Consider the following 14,017-nt stretch of genomic DNA (forward strand, 5'->3'; position numbering starts at 1 on the left):
GTACACGCAAGCGTTCGGATTCCACTTTTGATAGCTCCCTGGTAACATTCAACCAGTCGTTGTGGCATTTTCACTTTACTGCATGTAGTGCAATCTCATCTTGCTTTGCATTACTGTTGGAGGATATCGCAAACTTGTCTATCTCACTGAAGCTTTGTGAATTTGGTGATATCGATATTTTAAGCTATTTCATGTAGGGTATCGGCACTGTTATCGTCAGGTTTGTCATAATATCGTCAGGGGGGTAAACGATGACCTAGAGCGTTAATGTTTTGCATGATGGTTCTTCATAATCCAGAGCATCTTCCTACGAAAGATTAGTTCTCTATGACTTCATTAACCCCCCGGACGACAATTGGACAAACCTGACGATAATAGAGCCGATATTCTACTTCAAATGTATAAACCAAAAAAACATAAGCATCTGATTGAAACGTAAGGCAGGAGGTAAACTTCTGTTTGATTTTTAATAATTAAAATACTGCATGGAGGTTTCTGAGACAATATCGAATTTGTTTGAAGTGTTTTCAAGGGTATAAAAGTCAAACTTTGATCGCTTAAAGGGTTCACTTAACGCAAACTGATGGAGCCTGAATTTTGTAAAGGGACTTTTTTCGAGAATCAAAAATTTTTGTAAGCTATTGGCACCTTATTATGCATGATAATGACAATACCAGAAAAGTAAAAAAATTGGATAATGGCAATCTCAGAAATGCTTTGTAGTACTGAGCAGGATGCGGAGTCGTGTGATTAAGTGGCAGGCAATCAGCAGGGTTGTGTATGTTCTACAACTACGAGCACTGTTCTAACGAAGGAAGACCCGATGTAGAGAAAGAAGCGTTTTACGCCCAGCGGGAGAAGCTTCACGACAGCTGCACACGTTGAGACATCAAGATCGTCATCGGAAACATGAACCCTTAGATTAAAAGAGAAGAAATTTACAAACCTTCTTCTCAGACATCAGCAACGTACACACATCAAGCAGCTTCGGGACTCCCAAGCTGCGGAGGAATAGGTGTAACAGCACGGAACAGTACTACCCACGGTGAAGAAGCTTGGTGCATCGCCTCTCCAGGCTGGCTGATTCAGGAGATTCGCACAGCTATTAGAAAGACAGCAATGGCGACACTAGGAGTGGAGGCATCGATTGGAATAAACGACGGGGAATGCGAGGCATACAATGCTAGAAGAACCCGACCTGGGCTATATACCTGGGCAAACCAACGAGGGAGAATAAGGCCAAGTGCAAACGAGAACGGAACGACATGATCACGATTCTCAGATGAGAGAAGTGTCAGCAAAATGATAAGAACATGAGGAGCTCGAGCAGCTGACCCTTACCAGTGATTAAAATCTAAGAGCAGAATAAGAACCAGTCTCGCAAAGGTTATTTATGTTAACTGACATGTGGGTTCGTGGGTCAGCATCACAGCTATGACAGATCATGCACGACAACCATCATGCACGAAGCTGACGCGATTAATCTAGGCTACCATGGCGCAAGTGATGTGCCACGAGCGTATTTCGGGGATATCCTCCAGTCCCTCTGAATCGCGCAGAGGGTAGAAACGAGCTGAAGGACACCTGTTTGTTTGCTGTTCAACATCGCCCTTGCGGGTTTGATCCAGAGAGCGGGCGTCGACACGAGGGGTTATAAGATCAGTTCATAACACAAAACTTTGCGACGGCGGTGAAGACCTACGCCCAACTGAAAAACCGAACTTATTAATGATTTAACGCCAATTTTATTGATACTTTTGATCTGTACTGAACTTTAACCAGTTGGACATGGGATCTCGTCCTGTCATGGGTAATGTTTAGCCCGAAACCAATAGACGAAAGGTAATTCAATTATTATCCTTTTATATCTGTAAGAGCAATAAGTGTCTTGACTAATCACTCATCGTGTTCCGTCTGTGTTCGCGATTATTGAAAACCGAAGCCAGATGAATTTGACTGCGGATAAATGCGTCCGTCGGAAACGAGAAACATGCGAGTGAGAGGCTCTAAGGAAAACAGTTTCAACGGCATCACTTAAGTGTTTGTAGAGGGCGATGAAATTGAATATCTTGAAAAGCGCATTTTTCCCAAATAAATATTTTTCCATGAAAACTACACAATGTAGGCTAAACACTGATGGATTTTTGAACATTGAAAAAATAGATTAAATTTAAAAATCTTCTAAAAAAAATCTACGTGGTATATTTTTTTCAAAAGCAAAAGTTATATTCTACACCTTTTCTTAAGTGACTATACTAGGCAAACAATCCGTTTTGGCTCTAAAAATATATTGTGTCATCCAGAGGTTCTCGGCTCAGAAGATTAAATACTCACCAATACATCAGCATAATAAACTTCAAATCAAAATTTTGCTTCATATCATCGCCTCTTTCTATGAATCTATATCAAATAAGCAAACTATCACCAAATAGGTGATAGTTTGCTTATTTGATATAACATTGGCAGGTATTTTCATATCTGTGTTATTGTTTCCGAGTTTTTGAAAAGGATGTTTTTCTTGAACAAAACGTCGTATTTGCTACCAATTTTATGCCGAAATCGAAAAAGCACTGTATTCTCTATTTGAAGTACCTAATTATTCTGTGTCTAAAATTTATTAAGTTTCGAAGAGTACAACTTACTTGAAGTGTAAGCATTATGGGTTAACCAGTAAAGTATTTTGAGATCGTTAGAGACCAGCCTCTGAAAGATTCTAAAGCAGAGAGCCTATCATGTTCTTCTTTCATATTGGGTAAGGTAAATTAATCTATAGTGGACCACTTGTCAAATCAACTCAATTTTTTCAACATCAAATCCGTATTTTTAAATGATTCTCGTGATTCTTATGCAGATTGCCTGGGAAGGATGTTTCCTGATAGCAGTCTTCCGAAAATCCCTCGAGTATTCGCATAAATTGAGTTAATATTGCGAGTGGTCCACAATAGAAATTGGGCCCACTTTAGGTTAATTTACTCTACTTCGAACTCCCAGCTGGTCTCGAGGTACGATGCTGGCCTTACAAGCCAGTCGTCGTATGCTCGAGTCCCGGCTCGGGAGAGACTGCTAGTGTCAGTAGGATCGTAGCGCTAGCCCCGCAATTGCCTTGTACACTTAACAGTTGGCTGCGAAGTCTGTGTATAGTAAAACAGAAGGTCGAGTTTCGATACGGAAATTCCGATCCGGATGCTTCGTTTTTAATCTACTTAGGTAGAACTACCTTCGATGGACAACTTCCTTCAGTAGACCATTATGACAAAAACTGTTTATTCTCTTGATACAAAAAAGGAATTTCAAAGGTTTCACGGGGTTATTATTCAGATTAGGGTAAATTAACCCAAAGTGGACCACCCACTACATTAGTTCAATTTATGCGAAAACTCGAGAGTTTCTTAGAAAACTTTCATCGGGAAACATCTTATCTAGGCAACCTGCATCAGAAACACGAGAAACATTTATAAATTCCGATTTGAGATAAATTATCCTACAATGGACCATTTTGCTACAGTGGACCATTTTGCTACAGTGGACCATTCGTCAGATTCACTTAATTTCTCTTAACGTAAATTGGAGTTAAGTGTTTCTCGTAAGTCTGATGCAGATTGGCTGGATAAGTTGCTTTCTAATAGAAGTTATCTAATAATTCCTCCAGTTTTTGCATAAATTGAGTTTGTTTGGCGGGTGGTCCACTATAGTAAAGGTGTGCACTACAGGTTAATTTACTCTACTTCGAAAATAAGCGAAGCGAAAATAAAAATTAGAATCGCACGTAGAGTACAATTGAAATATCCTTATTTTTAGGGCCAAAACGGTTTGTTTGATCGGTATGATGTCTTCGACAAAGTTGTGGATAGTAACTTTGTCTTTCCTAAAAACAATATACACTCTTGGAAAAGTTATTTATTTTGTGAAAAAAATTGTAAAGAAAAATTAAAAATCAACCATTAAAAAAGCTCATTTATAAAAAACCTAATTTTTTTTCATAAAAACTTCAAAAGATTACCTAAAAAATGCGGACCGGTTGTCGAGTTGAGATATTAGTGCTACCGAAATTATGTGAAGAAATTGTTTTTGGAAGATTTATATGGAATAATTTTTGTCTGAGCTATTGATAGAATCTATACACTTTATATTAGAGCAGCGGTTCTCAACCTGTGGTACGCGTACCCCTGGGGGTACTCGAAAGCTCTCAGGGGGTACGCGAAAGAAAAATCAGTGATGGCGGACAAAGCAATTTTTCTCTAAAATACTTCGTTTGTTTTTAGATCTTGCTCTTAAAACATGAATACAGCAATCAAACAAACCATAATTTAATTTGAAACCTAAACAAGACTACCACAACATGATCTACCAGTACTCTCTCCCACTCTGCGAAAACATTCCAAGCCAGGGGGTACAACCGATATGAAAAATATCGCCAAGGGGTACGCGAACAAAAAAAGGTTGAGAACCGCTGTATTAGAGCAAGACCGCGCCAAATGACCTATGGTCGAATATCGATCATTTTTGATTTGAATCAAACTTTGCACACGTATTTGGCTTAGCAAACTGAGCATTTTTCACAGATGGAGAGATTTTTTACACCCATGAGTTACATTCTAAAAGGGCGTATGCCTTTTGGCATAGCTTTTATTCGAAGCATTCTAGCCCAGAAACCGTTGGTTGTATAGAAAAACTGTTTGAGAATGAGTTGTAGGGAATTAAAAATGTACCATAAAAAAATATGCACTGTACAAAAAAAAAATTTTCTTGACCAAAAAAAATTAAAAATAAACATTAAATTTCAATTAAAGAAAAAGTTGAATTTTTTTCTTATTTTTTTTAAAAGAAACTTGACGTTAATACGCAACTTTTAAAAAAAAGTCCAGGATGGAGAAATGAAAAATATTTTTTTTTTTGGTAGATTAATTTTTTTTATAAAAATTCTAATTCAAACATTTTTCAATATATTTGTATTCTGATAATTTTAAAAGATGCAGAGAGTTATTTTGAATCGAAAAGTTCTTGGTAGTAAACAGTCTAAAGGCATCGGTTTTCGCGTTATTCTGAATTTAAGCTCGAAAAATTATTAATATTTCGGAAAATACGCGTTTTTCTTAATTTGTCCATGGTTCTCCAGCAAAAACCATTCGTTCATTGGAATGCTTGATCAAAAATATACAATTCATTCTTTGACAACAAAACGATTGGATAAATAACTCAAGCGCTAAACCATAGCCTACCTACACGTTTCCCCTTGCCGGATGTTTTATAATAAAATATGTTTCTCGTGCAACACTACTTACTTGTTTACTAATAATAACTTTTTGTAAAGTACGCAACCAATAACTACTGGGTTACTTATAATATCTGTTTTCGTATATAAATACGATTGCACTTCTCCAGAAGTGTTTCTAACAGTTTGCATTTTGTGAAGATGAATAAAGTGAAAATGTAATACACCGAGCACAATTGCTGTAAACCCTTTCCTGATCATCGGTGTCACCAAGCTTACGCAAATTATACAGAAACTTTATTGCAAAATTAAAAACATTGAACAGTCAAGCACATTTTAATACGTCTTTATCAATTTGTGATTCGTGTAGTTATTGGAATAATAGTCAAGCCACCATTCATCCCTTCGTTGTTTACTATTCAGAATCTGGAACATTTAAGAATATCAGCTTCATCATAATATCGGAAGTACTCCATCATGATACTGTTGCGGTTCAGGTGTTCATTACCAAATTAATGAGTTATTTGAAAACAACAATACAGTTAAAAAAAGCGATAATTATGTCCGATGGAGCTGCCTCACAAAATAAAAATAAAAAAAACTTTGCAAGCTTTTGCAAGTTCATAACAAAATATAACGTCGAAGCAAAGTGGCATTTTTTTGCGACTTCTCATGGTAAAGGCCCATGCGATGCAATTGGTGGCATATTAAAACGAATGGCAGGAAATGCAAGTTTAGCTAAAGAACATGAACATCCCATTACAAGCGCAAAAGAATTGTATGATTGGCCTAATCAGAAAAGTAATAAAAATTCATCAAAAATGTAATTCATTTGGGTATCATATGAAGAATATGAACAAAGAGTAACAGAGTTGAGCAATATTTAAAAAAAAATCTATAATAATGGCTGCCACACAAGAGTATTACTCTTTTGTTCTGATTTCAGAAAATAAGATACAAACGAAGCTGTTTTCAAAAGATGACGAATCATTTACTTATGATGTATATAAAATACAAGGTGAAACTAGTTTTGTGAAGTATCTATGTCATAAAAAATATGTTCCTAAGATAATAAAACTCGAAAATAAATATTTGATTCTTATACATATATATATATATATATATATATATATATATATATATATATATATATATATATATATATATATATATATATATATATATATATATATATATATATATATATATATATACATATATATATATATATATATATATATATATATATATATATATATATATATATATATATATATATATATATATATATATATATATATATATATATATATATATATATATATATATATATATATATATATATATATATATATATATATATATATATATATATATATATATATATATATTTATATAACTTAGAACATTCAACTCTTTTCTTGAGAACCGTTCGCCCAATCGATTTGTTGTCAAAGAATGAATTGTATATTTTTGATCAAGCATTCCATTGAACGTATGGTTTTTGCTGGAGAACCATGGACAAATTAAGAAAAACGTGTATTTTCCTAAATAATTATAATTTTTCGAGCTTAAATCAGATATAACTCGAAAACCGATGCCTTTAGAATGTTTACTACCAAGAGCTTTTAAATTCAAAATGACTCTCTGCATCTTTTAAAATCATCAGAATACAAATATATTGAAAAATGCTTGAATTTGAATTTTAATAAAAAAATTAATTTACCATAAAAAAAATATTTACATTTCTCCATCCTGCACTTTTTTTTAAAAGTTGCGTATTAACGTCAAGTTTCTTTAAAAAAAAATAAGAAAAAAATTCAACTTTTTTTTTAATTGAAATTTAATGTTTATTTTTAATTTTTTTTGGTCAAGAAAATTTTTTTTTTTGTACAGTGCATATTTTTTTATGGTACATTTTTAATTCCCTACAACTCATTCTCAAACAGTTTTTCTATACAACCAACGGTTTCTGGGCTAGAATGCTTCGAATAAAACCTATGCCAAAAGGCATACGCCCTTTTAGAATGTAACTCATGGGTGTAAAAAATCTCTCCACCTGTGAAAAATGCTCAGTTTGCTAAGCCAAACACGTGTGCAAAGTTTCATTCAAATCAAAAATGGTCGATTAAATTCTCGCGTGTTTCCAGGCGATTTGAAATGATTTTGCTCAATTACACTTTTAATCTACTTTACTTTTTAATTATATCTCTTTTCACGTATCAGCAAATACTGATGAAGGCGCTGAGTAAGAGTAGTATTTGCAAGTGATGAGTGAAAAGTGATAGAATCAAAAAGTGAAGTAGATTAAAAGTGTAATGTAAAGAATTAGATGTATCCTTTTTTAGGGCGGCGAAAAGAAAAATAGACGTTGCTGTCGTACATTATTGATTGATATTATAGGGATTACCTATAGAAAATTCAGTGTTCAAATATATATGTTCTAGGAAAAAAATTTGTAAATCCGAAAGGATGCTATTAATGGCTGTGAGAATTCATTAGAACTCCAGCGATGATAGAAGTTCCAATGAAAGTTCCAGATTTGCGAATCTCGACTAATTGTTCCTGCCCAACAGTGATTGTCGATAGAGTTTCCTGTCTTGGTTAATGATTCTATTTTTGCACAGGAAGTAAATGTCTCATTCAAATGTCCAAAAGCTACACCGAAAAGCAATCACAATCTCAAAATGAGTTGTTAATAATTTATCATCAACCCAAGTTTTGCTTTGGCAGGTCCTGCCAACAACAACAACACAATTGAAGACAACCGGGAACCAGCAAACTAGTTTAGAGTAATCCGTCGTCCGTTGCCTGTTCCGAAGGATTCTGAACGTCGCGAAACCGGCCAGGCTCTTTCGTAGACGTTTCAATTTACAATCCCACCGAGACGATGAGAGCGGAAACTGCTACCGGTGCTGTTCGCTAGGCTCCGGATGTAGTTGCCCTAGTTCGTCTTTATGTGCAGAAAATAGCTTGACCTAACGTTTTCAGCACATTCACAATCCCATGGCCTGTAATCCGATTTAAGATTATCAAAAATCGAAAAACATTTGCCATCAGCCTGGAACCGGCAGAATTTTACCGTCGTCAGACTGCTGTTGGGATTTTGCTACAATTTTTTCCCACGATGCTCACGATCCCCGTCCCGCCCGACGACGAGTTCATGTCGAAGATTATCCACGGAGACGGGGTTTCGATCAAGTTTTCCTCCTTTTGCCGGAGACTGCAAAACAAAACACTTCCCCATTAGTTCTTCGGCACAGACGTCTCGACTCAAGTTCTGCTGAAATCTTATCCATTTATCGAGATATAAACTGTCGGTGGGTAAAATATAAAACCGGCATGTCACATCGGGATGGTGATCCTTGTGTAGCTATGTGAAATTGACGTAGCACTCAAAGGCAGTGACTTATCGGCAACAGCAGAATGTGTATCTTTGGTGAGACTGCATGCGGCTACTACACTATCCATGTCGGCCACGTGTCGATATGTAGGATATGCGAAATGTAAGCGGCTTATCGATTGAAAGTTGAATGGCTCTTGATCTAATGGAACTGTCGAGAAAGCAGATAAATGTCAATTTTAATATGAGCAGCATAGAGATCCGCTGGCAGTCAATTGCGGAAAGTTAGTTAGTTTGCCAGGAAGGATTTCTATGGAACTTAGTGTAGATTCTTTGACCACGGCACCTCTGATTGAAATACGGTATTAAGTGTGCTTTGGGAGAAGGTTGATTAGATAAGTTTGTATTGGACTTTCTGCTCATGTCGAAAATTTATTTTAACAGTAATAAGTATTTAGTATTTTACTAAAGATATGTTAAAAAATTATTTAATCCCAACGGTTTTTTCAAGTATTTTTCGACAGGGGAATTATGTGAAACGTCATAAAAGACCTGGTTTGCTATTTATAGAAAATCCGAATGTCTAGCAGAAATCTGATTGATTTGTATAAAAATGTTTCCTACCCGTCTGCCACTAAATAGGTACATTGATCCGTGCCAGCAATCTTAAACGGTGGAAAATCACCAACCGATGAAAGAAAAATATCAACCAGCCTTAACTGAGCGGGGGCCTAGTGTGGTTGGTAACCTCTCCGCCAACCACGCTCGACGCCTGGGTTCGAATCCCACCGCCGACATAGGTGTCGATGGTTGTGAGGTGGCGTGATCCACTCACAACCAACCAAACTGGTCTAGATTCAATCCTAGCCGACACCGGGAGATTTTCTGAGGCGAAAAATCTCTGGGATCACGCCTTCCATCGCATGAGGAAGTAAAGTCGTTGGCGCCGGTCCGTTAATAAACGGGTCATGAGTTAGGGTCCTCGGTGGAGTCGCCTCCCTGGGCGTCGGTGATTGGCACAACAACAGTGGCGGAACTAGACCGACGGAAAATAAGCGAGAATAAAAAAAAAAACAGCCTTAACGAACATTTGCACCAGGAAATAAAGTCGGAAGTATTGCTTTGTGGATGCTGGTACCAGAAAATTTTTCTGTTGTACTTTGTTTCACAGCTTTAACCCCAGTTTCTACTTAACCTTCCGCCCTGTATTGCACCCTTTTGAAGCTTAACGGTTGGCAAGTTCGATCGAAATTTTAATGGTATTATATTGGAAGTGTCAGCAAAGAGAATAGCTCCGGAAAACACAAAAGCAACGTAGCGCAATGTGGCTGACCCGATGTGGGGCACTCGAGTGGCGGGCAGCAGCTGCAGTAATGGGAAAGCTATGCAGATAATTATTAATTCGGAATCGAATCTCGCCGGATATCAACACTGGTTTCAATTAAACCCTGTTGAACCACCCTGATTACCTGCCAATCTTCTCATACTAATTTACAGCAACGTTTCATATTCTCGTTTATGTTTCCTGGTCGGTCGGTTACAGCAGCATTATGCCCTCTCTCATATTCCATTTCAAGTTTCACTCGTTCCAGAATCTTTCGTTCGTTTCAGTTGATGTTCGACTAGATGAAATTTACTTTTGCAGTGTATCTCACGCACAATCCAACGCACCTTTTCGCAATGATACCATCCTAGCGGAAGTACCCCAGTAGATAACTGAGGGAGTGTGCAATAGGGCCGCGTATTAGACAAGAAAGGTACAGAGTTGCAATGATTACCATGTGATTTTCATTGCTGCCAACCTCTCAATGCCAGTGGATCGGCATCGGTTGAACAGTTGAAGCATAATAGGTTGACATACATACAAACAGCATGCCTGCCCTGGTTGACTTTCGAAACCATCAGCATCCCTAGCCTCGTACCGTCGAACATTTGAGGCCACCGGAGTAACTACGGCTATTCTAGGACCGAGACCGGACTGGTAATGCGAATATCCTGTTTTAATATCCTTCGTTTTTGGTCTTTCCGGTTAGCCTGATACCGTTGGGGACGTTGCAAATGAATATTTCCCATTGCATGATGATATAGCCGAAATGGTTTTCACCATTTGCTAATGTGTAGGTATACGTATGTGGGAAAAATATTTCAGTTGGTTGCGGTGGATGGGATTACTGTCTTTTTGGCAGCGAAGTTCAGCCGTCTTTTAACTTCTACCTACTACTAATAACTAAAGTCAGTTCGTTTTTTGGTTTTTCAATAATCCAGTCATTCTCTATTCGACGGTCGAATCATCGATTTACGGATAAATGAATACGTTCGGGTATGCGTTCCGTAAATTGTTTATAAACACTTTATTTTTTTATTACTGTGGACAAATGTTGCATTTTAGAAATTTAAATAACTTCTATATTATTCTAAAATTAAAGATTTTCATACATGAGCATGAGCATGAGCATGATTGACCGCCCGCGGTTGCTACTCCGTTATTGCCAGATCAGCAGTAATTACACAGAGAACCAATAGATGATGCTTGGGACCAACATGCATCCTCAATGTGTATAAACTGGTGACCTTAATATGTTTATCAGGCAATATCAGCGCCGGCCGCATCCGAATGCAGGTCAAAGAAGGAGTTTGTATAGGAAAATGTTGACGTGATACTCGCTTTATGGAAGCCGAGAACACCTCTGCACTTCCACGAGAAATCACTGGGATGTTGGAGAAAGGGCAAGGTATACAGCTGGGTTCGTTTTGGTGAACGATGCGCTGATTTCGAGCGTCGGGTTCTTTACAACAAGTGTCGCGCCATTGAGTTCATTACATCCGCCACGATATTCATAATGCGATTCGAACTTATTCAGTTTGAAAATGTAACACAGCAACAATAAATCGTACGCAAGGATACTGGATCTTTGACCGAATCGAGACAACTTCAAATGATCGGATATCTCCTCTTAAGGTGATCCTCTTTATACCGAAAGCTATTGCGCGTTGTTGATCTATCTGAAGATAGGCCTCTTGAAATGTATAAACGCGGAGTCTCTCTAGGTTCGGTCAACCGGATATTTTCTATATAACAGATCGACTAACGACGTCTCTCGTATTCACTTCGTCTGCTCTTATAAAACGATCCCGCGAAAAACACACCTGAAAAACGGAATATAAAAATGATGCGCGCTTATTACGGAAACGAACCATGAGTATCTTTCTTGCCAAACACCGCGATCCTCTGCGTACGACGCGCGTGAAGTAGCCTTTACCACTTGTAGCAACCAGCTATTTGTCAATCTCGAGTACACGTTGGCCGCGATTCTTTGGAAGGTATACATCGCGTTTTCGTTAGTCACGATATTTATCGACCGAACGAAATCTTCGGTGAGACATGAACAAGCATCTGGGTAAACTCCGCGAAATCACTTAATTTCGAAAACGTTCATATGAGCAAAACTCTCCCGAACCGGAAACGCGGTTTACACCGAAGCATTACGCACGACCGCTATTTTTCCTTCTACCGACGCAGACGCTCGGGGATACGACATTTCGATGTGAATGTTACCTATTTAATAGAAAAATTGGCGAAGTTTCATGCATACAAAGCCTTAATAATTTAAAAACGAAGCTATCCATATTGACCAATATATAGTCTCAAGTTTATTAACAAAATGCCGAACCAGTCATAATTGGAACGTATTATATAAAACATCTGCCCAAAAGCTATAAAAATCGAAAAAGTGAAGCATAAGATTTTGGCTATCATTACTGCACCATAGTCCGACAATGACATTGGTAAATAGTGTGCAGTTTATAGAAAACCCTGCTTTTTTAAATTTCAGTTCCAGGTCTATTTTCGTACAAGAATAAAGATCTCTCGTGATCTTTCCAATATTTTCCATTACACTATAGAAAAGTTATTGGTACCCATCTTTAACGTCGACAACCGCCTCCCATCGATAACACCGCTAAAGTCCTAGTGTCAACGACAACCATTGATATGTCGCAGGTGGCACAAAGCATGTGAACCACCTCCCGCACCTGAAAATCATCATATAGGAAAATTATCAACTGCTTCACCAACATACTATTTTCATAGGTGATTTTAAGGAAACGAAGCAAAAATACTATTTTAATTGTATATATAAAAACCCATACGCAGCGGTATAATGTAGAATTAAAACGATGAATCCGCGCGCAGTTATTTTTCCATAAAAAAGGTTACTTATCTTGCGTAGCATACGAGCTATTTTCTCCATTCCTTCCACTCAAATCCTGAAGCCCTACTAGTTTTTTTTATTGTCAACGTTTTTGTTGATATACGGCGTACAAAATGCGGGCAGAATATCCTCGAGAAAGCAAACGCGGTTCTTTGAAAGGCATATATTCGATTAAACACGATATTTATTGACTGAACGAAATCTACTTCGATTCGCGATGTATTAATATAGTTTGCGCGAGCAGATTCCGGTTAAACGGTGATGATGAGACAGATATTATCAAATATCTGGGTTCATTTCGCGAAATCGTTACACTCCAAAAATCCATATATCAGCAAAACTCACCCGGGTTGAATACGCGTTTTCAACGAAACGTAACGAACGACCGCCTCAATCTTTCTGGCCGACACAGACGTGCAGGAACCCGGCGTTTATGTCGATTTTCTCTACTCGACGTACGAATCGCCTATTAAATATGAAAAAATTGGCAATGTTCCATGCATCCAAAGCCTCAAAAATTTAAAAAAAGCAGATATACATATTATACAGAACATAGTCTTAAATTTGTTGACAAAGCCATAAATAGAATATATGAAAAATTACATAAAACAACTGCTCAAAAGCTAGTAAAATCAAAAAATCAAAGCATATGATTATGGTAAAACGCATATTCCAAACTCCCACAAACTACACTAACATTTTCTAGACGAAAACAATGCTTGTCAATGAAAGCCTGCAAACTAGGCCGCGCATAACCGTGGTAATCGGGTGAATACCAGCACCTTTATAGAGAAACAAAAAAAAAACTGTGTACTTATCTGTAGATAGCCCCTAGACTCACGACGCCCAACAGAATTTCACCGGGGAAGCAGCACATCCAGAGCGATGATCCTGCTTCACGACCCAACTGTCGGTTTCACCAAGACCTTGACTTTGGAAGTGGTTTGTGAGCTACGCATAGTGCGCTCCGCTTTCCGGACAGTAAAGATAGGCAACAATTCAAAATATAATAGTAATTGCAGGCCTATGCACAACACAACACCTTCCAGCAAGCAGTGCACGCCGACCGATGATTCTTCTACACTTTCGACCTCCTCAACCTCGTTGTAGTGAGTATCCACCGGAGCCGGTCCTCTGTAACGCACAGCACTCCAGCGTCGAATCGGTGCGGCAACTGTCAGCGATGAACAGCAACAAAAGACCTTGAGCGCAGGTTGATTGGACCCAAGCCAGCAAAAACAGGATTAAGTT

The sequence above is a fragment of the Wyeomyia smithii genome, chromosome 2 (genome assembly GCF_029784165.1).
Source record: "Wyeomyia smithii strain HCP4-BCI-WySm-NY-G18 chromosome 2, ASM2978416v1, whole genome shotgun sequence".
Taxonomy (NCBI): Eukaryota; Metazoa; Arthropoda; class Insecta; order Diptera; family Culicidae; genus Wyeomyia; species Wyeomyia smithii.